Below are 13,013 nucleotides of genomic sequence, written 5' to 3'. Positions count from 1 at the left end.
CCCTTCATTTAGAATTGGCTGTGAGCCCCTAAGGGCCAGGCCTTAGCCAAAAGCCTGCACGCAGCCCGGTGCTCCTGCCGAAGTGCTGCCTCTGGAGGGTTTCTGCAACTTGGGACTCCTGGCAGCGGGGCTAGTGTCCCCCACTCATCCCTGCTCCTGCACAGTCCCTAGCACTAGGTGGGCACCCTCTAGTGTGGCGTGAATGGGCTCCTATGCCCATTAGCCCCGGGTTAGGCTCGGATGTATGTACTGAGCTCCTGTTATGGGAGGGCTCAGAGACAGGGACCCCTGGCCTGGGAGGGGGTAGCTGGGTGCATATGTGTGGGTACATATGTGTGGGTGCGTGTGCCTCCATGAGCCTATGTGTGCCTTTGTGAGCCTGTGAGTGTGTGAGCATGCCTGATGCACATGTATGTGGGTGTGTGTGCCTCCGTGAGCCTGTGAGTGTGTGAGCATACCTGGTGTGCGTGTGTGTGGGCGCACGTGCCTGCGAGTGCATGCATGTGCAGCTCTGTGCTTGTGTGTATGTGCGTGGGTGGGAGACAGATGGTGGAGAGCGACTGGGAGTGGGCAAGAGTGGATCTGTCCCTAAGCCTAGAGCACCCTGGGTGCCGATGCCACATCCATATCCTGCCCCCAGACCTGCTTCCCAGAGTCACCCATGCCTATACCCCCTGTGGCTTTGCCCACCAGTCCATCTGTGTGTCCAGGTCTGCCTCAGTGAACAGAAGAGTGAGAGTCTTGGCCCTCGAACCCCTAGTCTTCTCCATGCTTCTCCACCTCCCCCACTGCCTCTTCTTGGCAAAGCAGCTGGAGTGAGACCTGGGCTGAGGCCAAGGGTGGGCGTACTGTGCCCCCATGGGCTGCAGACACCATCCTCTCACCAGCTCTCCCTCCTGTGTCCTGGAGTGGAACCTGCCCCCATTGCCCACTGCTTAACCCCTACCCCCTTGTCTGGGGTTCTGGCCATCCCCCCACCCCCTCCTGCTAGTCTCCAGCTTCCAAGGCAGCTCCCAAGACAATGGGTTGAATAAGGGGCAGGCTGGGTCCTGTGCCTAGCCCCTCAGCTCCCCTCAGCTCCCCCAGCCGCTCCATGGGGCATCTGCTGCTCTGTGCTGGCTGGGGAACCTCAGAACCAGATGGGACCTCCCAGGCCTCGGCTGCTGCATCACGCTCTGGACAGGGCCTTGGGCCCGGACGACACCTGTGCCCGCCATGCCCTCTGGCCAGATGCTGCACCCTCCACCCAGCCTCCAGGTGAGTTCTCGCCGTGCCCACGGTGCCCCACCCTCCTCAGCATCCAGGTGATGCACCTACCTGAGGTTCTGAATGCAGAGGGGAACTGCTTGCCTTTGCGCTTTGTATTTATGCACTAATTTCAATTGAAGGGTGCCCAAAATGACATCAGGCTTTTTCTGAAAAAGTCTGTTTTGCCTGATTGGTTTGCCAGTGAGGTTCAGAGTAGACAAATGAAAATGAGCTGATTCCACACCTCTGAGGTTTTGACAGGTGCTCCAGACGTAGCATTTGTCACATTTATATGCTGTAGTGTATGCCAGAGGCCACCTCATTGCAACTTTGTAGACTTCCTATTAAGTTTTATGGCCTGTTTAAAAATGGGCTATGGGACGGGGAGATCCGTGGCTTTCCAAAATCCCTTCATGGGGTCTGCAAGCAGAAATGTCTGCTGCCCCCTGTTCCAGGGCACGCCCCGCTCCTCACTGGCAGGGCTCTCGGGCTCACTGATTGTTCTCTGAGCTTCACACACGGCCGATTTTCTGTTAATGCAACTGCGTGAGTTGGGTAGCAGGGGCGTCGAGCCGAACGCTGGGCTGGACGGGAAAGGCTCCTGCTTCATGTCCCACCTTGACCCTCAGAGGTTTCCAGGCCCAACTCTTGGGCCCTGGCTTCCTCCTCTCCCTCTCGTCTTTGGGGGGTCTATCTCATGCATGTCTGTTACCATGGACTCCATCATCACGGCTCCCATCACCTCCATCTGGCCTTTGTCATCCTGGGCACAGCATCTCATCTCTGGCCATCCCAGCCTCCATCACCCGCCTCACCTCCATCATCCTCGCTTCGGGGCTCATTCTGGCCTCCAGGGCTTTGTACATGGTAGGCTTTCATTCATTCGTTTGCACATTCGGTGAAGGTCTACTGTGTGCCAGGCCCTGTGCCAGGCATCGTGTAGATGGACGTTGCCCTTGTGAGTGCACGCCTCGGGGAGACACACGCCAGCCGGTGGATGGCAGGAGAGCCTGGGCCAGGGCTGGGGTTGGGGTGTGGGTGTGGGCATGGGCACAGAAGAGGGCGAGCTGCTCTCCAGAGGGGTGGGGTCTGCTGGGGTGGTGGGCAGGGGGTGGGGACGCGGGCTCAGCTGAGGTCCCGCTGTGTGGAGCCTGGGGGGAGAGATAGCACGTCCCCTCTCTATTCCCCACGGGTCATCTCAGTAATGGCTGCAGGAGTTCAGGGGTCCCTAGATCGTTCCCAAGGTCCTCACTTCCAAGTCCTTGGCAAGATTCCTGCACCCTAGGAGCCTTCTGGCACCTGAACTCTGCCACCTGGTCTGTTGGTCAGCCTCTGCGCTGCCCACCTTGGTGGGTGTCATTGGATTGTTAACAATGTGCGTTTTGCTCTAAAATGATGGTGATTGAGGATGGGAATTATTTTGTCTATTGATTTTAATGTTTTCTTTTTTGTGTGTGAAGTGTTTGTTGTGAAATATCTATTTTGGAAGATTTTAGGTGTTGGAAAGCACCCTGTGATGCCCTGGGGTGAAGGGATATGGACTCCCAGGGACAAAACAGTGGACTCTGAGGTCCTCAGGGGCGCCTGCCTTTAAGGACTGGAGCACACTCAGTGTTCGGGGGCCTCTATGGTCTTTATAGATGTCCCATGTTTGTTAAGGAAATGTTACTTTTGCTGGATGAACTTCTGAAAAACGTTTAGAATTGTTTATCTGCATGTTTTACTTCATTCAGAATTAGAATCGGTGGCATGTAGATATGCTTCTGGGTCTACTGAGATGAGGCAGGCTGCCTGGGTCTCCACCTTCAGCTCAGGACACCCGTGATTCCCCTGGGAGGGGCTTGCTTCATTAGATGTTCACAAAGTTGAAAAGTGTCCCAGCCTCAAGTGTCACGTGGAGCCTCTCACACATGCATCACCAGGAGCGCCTCCTCCCCCATCACTCTGACCCTGCCCCACACTAGGGGTGACGTGTCACACTAGGCTCCTCCTCAAGTCATGTGTCACATGAGACCCCCCATGTGTCACTTCCAGCCCTGACTGCTCAGTGTCACTTGGAGCCTTTTGCCCCTCCAATGTACCACTTGAACTGTCCCCAATCCATGTGACACACCGAATCTCTGTGTCCCACTGAGTTCCATCTGCACTCATGTGTCACACAGTTCCACCCTCACGTCTCAAGCTGAGTCACTCCTATGTCACATGTCACAGAGAGGTCCTGTCGCCTCCCTTGAGCCATCCTGAGAACCTTCTTTCTCCGCTTTGTCCCATGGAATCCTCTTTTACCCAGGGTTCCTCCTCAGCACCTTATCCACCTGTGTGTCCCATGGAGCTCTTTTCCTCCACCTGGGGTTCATCCTCAGCTCCTCCTCCTCCCATGTGTCATCTTCAGAGCTCCTCCTCCCTTGTGAATGTCCCATGGGGCTCCTCCCCCCATGTGTCATCCTCAGACACTCCTTCACCTGTGTGCCCCATGGAACCCCCTTCTTATCTCATGTGTCATATTCAGCACCTTCTCCATCCTTGTGTCCCATGGAGCTCCTCCTCCTCCCATGTGTCATCCTCAGCTCCTCCTCCTACCTGTATGTCCCATGGAGCCCCCATCTCTTCCCATGTGTCATCCTCAGCTTCTTCTCCCTTCCGTGTGTCCTATGGAGCCCCTCTTCTTCCCATGTGTCATCCTCAGCTTCTTCTCCCTTCCGTGTGTCCCATGGAGCCCTTTCTCCTCCCATGTGTCATCCTCCGCTCCTCCTCCCTCTCAGGTGTCCCATGGAGCCCCTCCTCCTCCATCCTTGTGTCATCTTCAACACCTCCTCCACTCATATGTCACATGGAGCCTCCACCCATGTGACACAAATAATTTCTCATCTACTTGTATCACACTGAACTTATCTTTCTTAAGGGTGTCACAGCAAGCCCCACTAATGTCGCAGGATGCCCCTCTCCCACTCTTGTTGCACACTGAGTTCCTTCCACCACTTAGGTGTCACTCTGAGCCTGTCCTCTGCGTGTGTGTCACTACGAGCCCCACCCATTCAGCTGCTCTCTGAGTTCCTCCTCTAATCATGTGTCACACATGGAGTCTCTCCCCACACTCATATGTCGCACAGAGTGCCTCTCCCCATCCATGTGTCACACTCTCTCCAACATGTGTTACGCAGAGTCCTTCCCTGACTCCTGTGTCACCTGGAGCCTGTGTCCCTATCCATGTGTTACACCGAGTTCTTTCCTGCTCATATGTCACATGAAGCTCCTCCTCGACTCACAAGGCACACAGAACCCCTGCCCATTTGTCGAATGGAGCCCCTCACCCCATGCGTGTATAGCACTGAGCCACTCTCCCACCCAGGTGTCATACTGAGCTCCTCCTCCACTGACATGTTGCATGGACTCCTTGTGACTGTTGTCACACAGAGCCCCTCCCTTCACCCTTGTGTCTCACTGGGCATCTCTTCCCAACCATGTGTCCCATGAGATCCTCCCCCACCCACGTGTCACACGAAGTCCCCTTTCTTGTGTTACTCCAAGTCCCTTCCCTCATATGTCACACAGAGACTCTTCCCACCCACGTGTCACACCGAGCCCCTTTTCTGTTTCACATTCCACCTCTCCTTCACTCATGTGTCATGAGGAGCCCTTTCCCTACTAATGTGTCACCTGAGCTTCTCTCACATGTCACTCAAAGTCTCCCCCTTTCCATGCATCACCCAGAGACTTTCCCCCCACCCAGGCATTGCCCTGAGCCCCTCCCTTACTTATGTGACATGGAGCCCCTCTCCACACCATGTGTCGCACAGAGCTCCTCACCCTCTCATGTCATAATTAGCTCCTCTCCATCGGTGTTTCACAGTGGACCCCTCTCACATGTCAGAATGAGCTCCACCCCCCGGAACCCATGTGGGACACTAAGGGTCGTATGTCACATGGAGCCCTCCTCCACTTATGTGCCATATCGACTCCACCTCTGTGGGTCACACGAGTCCTTTTTTTCCTTCATTTGTCTCACAGAGCCCTTCTCTTCACCCATGTGTCACACTGAACACCCTCTCACATAACATGGAAACTCTCCTCACTCACGTGGCACATGGAGGCCCCTTCCATCCATGCGTCACAATGAGCCCTTCTCGTGTTTCAGAGGGAGCTCCCCTTCCTATCAATGGGCATCTCCCGCACATAGATGTCACCCATGTGTCATGACAAGTCTCCCTTCATGTGTCACACCCAGCCCCTCCTCCACCCATGTGTCACACCCAGTCCCTTCCCACCTGTGTCACACCCAGCCCCTCCCCCACCCATGTGTTACAGTCTTTCATATGTGTCATGCAGAGCTCCTCCCCTACCCATATGTCAGGTGGAGCCTGTCCCCACATCCAGGTGTCTTGTTAAGTCTTTTCCCCACTCATGTGTCACACCAACCTCCCTCCACCCATGTGTCACATGGAGCTCCTACCCCACCCATGTGTCACACCAACCCCCTCTCCACCCATGTGTCACACTAGCCCCCTCCTCCACCCGTGTGTCAGACCAACCCCCTTCCTCACACATGTGTCATACCAACCCCCTCCTCCACCCATGTGTCACATGGAGCTCCTCCCCCACCCATGTGTCACATCAACCCCCTCTTGACCCATGTGTCACACCAACCCCCCTCCACCTGTGTGTCACATGGAGCTCCTTCCCCACCCATGTGTCACACCAACCCCCTCTCCACCCATGTGTCACACCAGCCCCCTCCTCCACCCATGTGTCACACCAACCCCCTTTCCACCCATGTGTCATACCAACACATGTGTCACACCAATCCCCTTCCCCACACATGTATTACACCAACCCCCTCTCCACCCATGTGTCACACCAGCCCCCTCCTCCACCCATGTGTCACACCAACCCCCTCTCCACCCATGTGTCACACCAACCCCCTCCTCCACCCATGTGTCACACCAACCCCCTTCCCCACACGTGTCACACCAACCCCCTTCCCCACATGTGTCACACCAACCACGTTCCCCACACATGTGTCACACTAACCTCCTCCTCCACACGTGTCACACCAATCCCCTCTCCACACATGGGTCACACCAATCCCCTCTTCACCCATGTGTCACACCAACTCCCTCCTCCCCCCATCTCCCCCCATGTGTTACAGGGAGACCCTCCTCCCTCCATGTGTCTGTCAATCTGAGCCCCTCCTCTACTCATGTGTCACTCTGAGCCTCTTTCCCACCTCCATACCCTCCCCTGACCCCTACCTCTTAATCCTTAACCCCATTCCCTAAAGGTTTCCCTCCATGGGCTCTTTCAGAGAATTTTATATTGTCAGGTCATTTATTCACAGATAGGTTTTGACCACCTGCCATGCGCCTGGCTGTGTGTCCCTGCGAATGTGTGTTGGTGGTGTGGGTGGCTGGGGAGTGTAGGACAGGGCAGGCAGTATGGTGGTTGAGAAAGATGTCAAGGAATAAAGGAAGGTGTTTTGGGGATACAACTTTATTGAGATGTAATCTGCATACACACAATCCACCCATTAAAACTCATAGCAAAGTGTGTCTTAGTTATTCAGATATCTGCAACTATCGCCATAATCAATTTAAGATCATTTTCATCACCCCCAAAAGAACTCCAGAGCCTTCAGCTGTCACCCTCATCCTACATGCACACCCCCCAGCCCTCAGCAACCAAAAATCGACTTTCTGTCTCTGGGAAATTATTTAAGTGCCTCTGGACTTCATGAGTCCTCACTGGGTCCCCAGAGGTGCCTGTTGCAACCCATTTCACAGATGTAGAAGGCAAGGCTGGAGAAGTTCCAGGGAGTCAAAGCAGTGGATGGGTGGGGTCTAGCCCCTGATTCAGGCCTGGGCCAGAATCAGACCTGCCTCCCCTTTCACTTCTCCACCCTCCATCCCCTGGCCTGGCTCCACAGTCATCTGGGGGCTCTGTGGGGCTAAGGGAGGCCCAGGTCCTGGCCATACGAGGAGGTAGGGCAAGGCTGGGCAGGGGGGGCAGGTACCCCAGTGCTGCAGGTGCCCAGCAGTGGGTGGCACTGCCTGGGCTGGCTGTCCCTTGCTGTCACTGCTCTAACCACTAGCAGCAGGCGTCCCCTCTGCCATCCGAGCGCTTGCACTGCGCTTCCGGGAGGAGGGTTGCGGCCCGTAGTCAGTAGTTGGGGGGTGGGAACGGCTTCATACAGGAGTTGATGCACAGTTATCCAGCTCCTATATGATGCCTTTCTTCATCCCCTTCAACCACACGCAGCCCCCGGACCCTCCTCTGCACCCTTGGCTGCACGGGGACGCGTCCTCAAGTCCGCTGCTCTCCTACCAGCCTCTTCCCGGCATGCTCCTTGGGCTCTTCTCTCTCTCTTCCGCAGCTCTCTGAGTTCCTGGAGGGGAGGGCCTGGGGCTGGGCCATCTCTGAGGCCCCTCCTTGGCAGGGAACTCTGCCCCTGGTGGGACACCCCCCTGGGCTGACTCTACAGCCAAGGGCAGATAGGCCAGAGTGGGAGTTGGGTAGCCCTGGGGCTTCTCCCACTGAGGAGCTGGGGCTGTACTCCCACATGGAGCCCTCCAAAGGGACCCGGCTCACAGGATGGACGGACAGACGTTGGAGAGATGGTGCCCCTTTGTGCCCAGGGTGGAGGAGGTGGGGCTTTGACAAAGCAGGGCTGGCCCTTTCTGTGCCCCAAGAGGAGGGTCTCCTCGAGGGGTCTCTGCCTCTACCCAGGACTCTTTCATGACCAGGAGGCTGAGGCCCCTCACAGGCGGCTTCTTACTCTCTCCTTAAACCTGTTCTGGAGACATTTCCCCTTTCCCCAAGGATTCCCAACTCTGGGTCCCCAGAAGCTGTCAGCTGGACCCTCTTCTTCTGCTGTGCCCACCCTGCCCAGGCTGGGTACCTGAGGGTGCCCAATGGCAACATGAGCAGGGGGCATGGCGGTGGCCCCTGGTTCTTGGACCTCTGTCTTCTGCCTCTCCGACTAACTCAGGTCCTGTGCATGGCAGAGGTGACCCGCACCAAGCCCTGTGATACTGGCATCATTAACCCCATTAACAAGCCACGACAGCCAGCCCAGGCATGAGCATCTGGGCAGCAGGGCAGCGAGTGCGAGGAGGGATGTCTTGCAGCAGCTGAGGCCATTAGAGAGGACAGGAGGGTGCAGGAGGGAGCACCCTCTTCCCTGCCCTCCCCACTCACCTCCCATCTCCCCTTCCTCACCCCTCCTCCCCCATGCACCCCTTCTTCCTGCAGGAGGGAGCACCCTCTTCCCTGCCCTCCCCACTCACCTCCCATCTTCCCTTCCTCACCCCTCCTCCCCCATGCACCGCTTCTTCCTGCAGGAGGGAGCACCCTGACCCCTGTCCTCCCCACTCACCTCCCATCTCCCCTTCCTCACCCCTCCTACCCCGTGCACCCCCTCCCTTCCTGCAGGAGGGAGCACCCTCACCCCTGCCCTTCCCACTCACCTCCCGTCTCCCCTTCCTCACCCCTCCTCCCCCGTGCACCCCCTCCCTTCCTGGTCTGCCCCTCAGCTTCTGTGGTGTCAGGATGGGTGTGCTTGTCTTTGTCGATCAGGCAGATGGCCGGGGTCTGGGCGAGGCTTACTGCTTGGGTCTGAGGTCAGTGCCGACGGGCTTAGGGAGTAACTAGGGTCTTGTCGGCCCCGCAGCAGGGCTCTGGGTGGATGGGTGGAGCTTGGGAGTGGGGGTGATGGCTTCTGTCTGTTGTCTTTCTCTTTTTCACTTTGGGAGCAACCAGGGTCACCAGGTGGGCAGGAGGGGACCTCACATCTCTGCCCTGGGCAGATTGTTTGGAGCTGGCCAAGCTCCTAGCACAGGGGCCTGAGTCCGAGGCCCTAACTGGACCTGGGATTGCCCGCAGGAGGGATGAGCAAGTCCGGACCCAAGCGGTAAGTAGCCCTCAGCTGCCTGGGTGGTGTGCTGTTCCAGAAACTGGCCCTGTGTGCACCAGAGCTGGGGGCTGGCACGTTGGGGATCTCATGGGTGTGGGCTGGGCCGGGAAGGGAGGTTGATGGACAAGACTCAGCAGGGGTAGAGCTCAGGGCTCCCTCCATCCCCTGACATCAGTGGCCTGGGGGTGGGCAGAGAAGGTGGAAAATGGGTGCGTTTGGTTGTGGCCCGCCGGGTCCCGTGGGCCTGTGTGCCTGTGTCCGCACCGGGCTGGGTGCACAGCCTGCTGTTCAGAGGCGTTTTCACCTTTTTTTTTTTGTGGTGGCCACGATGTCATAACCTAACATGACCTTTAACATTAACTTTCCTTTTTCTTTCCCCAGGAGGAAAAAAGGTTTGTATTATTTTTCTTTTAAACTTTTTATTTCCATAGGTTTTGGGCCATAGGTGGTGTTTGGTTACATGAGTAAGTTCTTTAGTGGTGAGTTGTGAGATTTTAGTGCACCCATCAGCTGAGCAGTACACACTGAACTCAATTTGTAGTCTTTTATCTCTCACCTGCTTCCCACCCTTTCCCCCCGAGTCTCCTGAGTCCATCGTATCACTTTATCAGTAGTTCTCCCCTGGGCCTGGGGGCTGCCGCTCTTCTCTGTAAGCCAAGCCCACTCTGGCTGGATTGGGCGGGAGAGCCAAAGAGGCAAGGTCATCGCTGTCTGCTGGTGTTGGGGGCCGTGGCCACTCTAGCACTGGGAGCCCCCTAGTCAATATGTGTGTGTGTGTGTGAACTGCAGATAAGTACGCTCACCTTAGTGTGTGACTGGATTCCCCCGCTGTAGGGCACAGGTGATTATGGCTGGTAAATTCTCTGTTTGGCCTTACCCTGCAAGGTAGTCCTGTTTGTCCCTCCACCATTTTTTTTTTTTTTTGAGACGGAGTTTCACTCTTGTTGCACAGGCTGGAGTGCAGTGGTGTGATCTCGGCTCACCGCAACCTCCACCTCCCGGGTTCAAACGATTCTTCTGCCTCATCCTCCCGAGTAGCTGGGATTACAGGCGTGTGCCACCACACCCAGCTAATTTTTTGTTATTTAGTAGAGACGGGGTTTCTCCATGTTGGTCAGGCTGGTCTTGAACTCCCGATCTCAGGTGATCAACCCACCTCGGCCTCCCAAAGTGCTGGGATTACAAGTGTGAGCCACTGCGCCCGGCCTTGCCCCTCCACCTTTGATGGCCCAACAGGAAAGGATGATGGTCCTCAACCGTCCTGGCTGCAGGGACATGGGGACTGCCAATGCACCCCACATTTACCCGGGGAGCCCCTACCAAGCAGGGACAGAGGTTTGCCATTGAAGTCCAGCCTCTGGGACCCCCTGGGGTGGCCTCCAGGTGACCTGATCTAGGGACCCTCCATTATGACCCCAGGCTCTATCCCAAGGTAGTTCACTTCAAGGGACTTGGGAGCTCCAAGAAGAATGTCATCTGGGAACAGAGGGGGTTTTAGGAATCAGCGGCCCTTGGAGACTGGGTCTGGTTGTTCTGGAAACGGCCCCCCCTCTCACTACATCCCCTGTTTGATGGTGGGAAAACAGGCTGGAAGATGGACAGCCACTACCTGAGGTCACCCAGCAAGTCAAGGTTGGGGCCTTCCGGGGCCAGGTCACTAAAGGGGATCTGCACCTCTTGCAGCCGAGCCCCTGGCCTTAATGCATGGCAGTCTGTCTTGGGTTGCCATCAGAGGCAGACTGCTAGGTGAACAGACAGACAGACAGACAGACACGGTGCCCTTGAGCTCCTGGAGCTGCTGTGCTGTTGGCTGCTGTGGGGGTCATTGCTGGGCCTTGTGACTGAAGGCAGAGTGGGTGAAGTGGCCCAGGCGAGAGGACAAAGAGCCACCAGCAAGGAGCCTCCATCCTGGCTCTGTCCTCAGCTCCTCTGCAGCCCATTCTGGGCCTTGATTTCCCCAAGTTTACCTTGGGAAAGTGACATAAGAAGTCTGTGGATGGGGCTGGGAGCTCTGAGTACCAGCTGCACCCAGCACTTTATTCCTAACTCTGAATCCTCACATCAGCCTTGGTGGGTTGGAGTGACAGATGAGGAAACTGAGGCTGGGAGAGGCCTTCCTGCAGCCAGCCAGTGGAGGGAGAGAGAATCTCAGAGGTGTAGCCCCTGCCTTTGAACCTGGGGATCCTGACCATGATCTCCCGGTGCTGCTATCAGGGGTAGATTCTTCAGACAGGTGGATGGTGGGTGAAGGCCAGGCGCTGGGGACCTGTGAGGGCATCGTGAGCCCTGTGTGGGGCTGGGCAGTGCAGTGCAGGGAAAGAACAAGGCCGAGCCTGCAGCGCCAGCCTTGGGCTCCTGTGGGGTGTGTCCTTGGGCACGGGCTCCCCGCGGTGTGCCCAGTGGTCGTGGTCGACAAGGAGTAGGAGCAGGAGGCAGAGCCACGCTGTCTGGCGGCCGTTGTGCTCCCGTGCCTCCTCTGGAGGACAGAGTAGGGTATCTTCCATGTGGGAGCTGAGAACTCTGGGGCCAGGTGGAAATGGCTTCCCTAGGGGGTGAGGCTGCTCCAACTCAGGCTAGTCAGGTCCCTGCGGGGCCCCTGAGCTTTGAGCCTGAGATCTGTTGGGTGGTCTCATGGTGTGTCTTCAGGGGCAGGTTACTCATCAGGGAAGAGAGGGCAGAGCTGGTGTGTCCTGGCATGGCGGACCCGTGTGCACGGACCTGGTGTGTCCTGGCATGGCGGACCCGTGTGCACGGACCTGGTGTGTCCTGGCACGGGGGACCCGTGTGCACGGACCTGGTGTGTCCTGGCATGGGGGAGCCATGTGCACGGAGCTCCAGTGTTGTTGCCCTCCTAGCTGAAGTTCAAGGTCATGCTGAGAGAGGCCCACGGCTCCTTCTCCTCTGTGTCCTCACAGAACTCTTACCTGTGGAAGGGTGCTGTGGGATGGGGGCGCTCTGGGAGGTTGGAGGCCACTCCTGGATAGGTGTGACCCATGGCCAGGAAGAGGGGTCAGCGTGTGCTGGACTGTGGAGGGGGAGCTCAGAGTGAGTGAGTGCCACCTGCCTTACCTCCCCGACTCCCTGTGGGACCCCTGGCAGCCCCCCTACCCAGGTCAGTGCCAACACAATAACCCTCACAACAGCCATTTTGCCACTTCCTGGGAACAGTATGACCCTCTGAAATGGGACTCAGGCCTTTTCCTCTCGGAGTGGGAGTTAGGGCTTGTGGACCCTCCAGCGTGGGGCTCAGACTGCACCTCGTTTCTCACATGGCGAGGAGGCCAAGGCCAGAGGTGGGATTTGGGTTTCAGGGCTCCCTTTTCTCCAACCCTTAGGAGAGGCAGCCTCCCACTGCCCTGAGGCAACTTTTCTGTCCTCTCCTCTCTTTGACATGAGCCTGTGGGGGGTGCACATCCTTGGTGGCCTCAGTGGTGGTGGGTACCTTCCCATGGCAGAAAGAAGTGCCCAGAGTCCTGGTGGGGGGGCACCTTCAGGAAGGTTGGGGGAGGCCTGCACCCCATGTGCCAGGCCCCCAGGGGCTGTTTCAGGGCAGAGCGTTTCTTGCCCCCACCCTTCCTGCCCAGTCCACTTGCTCCCTCCCCCACCCCGCCTACTCCCTCCCTCCTCCCATGCGTGTCCCCTCCCCTGCCTTTCCACCCACCACCTCCACTTTTAGAACAAACCCCAAAGTCAGACAGTCTTTTATTTTGCTTTAATTGAAGAGTGCAAAAGGATTGGGGGGTGAGAAAGCTCGGGGGTGGGGAAGGGTCTTCTCCCAGTTCAAAGCGGCAGTGTGGCTAGAGCCTCTCTGTGACTCGGCATGGTCCCCTGGGTGCCTGTGTGCCTTCTGGGACCCCCT

Source organism: Macaca nemestrina, chromosome 7 (assembly GCF_043159975.1).
Source record: "Macaca nemestrina isolate mMacNem1 chromosome 7, mMacNem.hap1, whole genome shotgun sequence".
NCBI classification, from domain to species: Eukaryota; Metazoa; Chordata; class Mammalia; order Primates; family Cercopithecidae; genus Macaca; species Macaca nemestrina.
The sequence above is the reverse complement of the archived record's forward strand: the minus strand, read 5'-3'. Positions refer to the sequence as shown.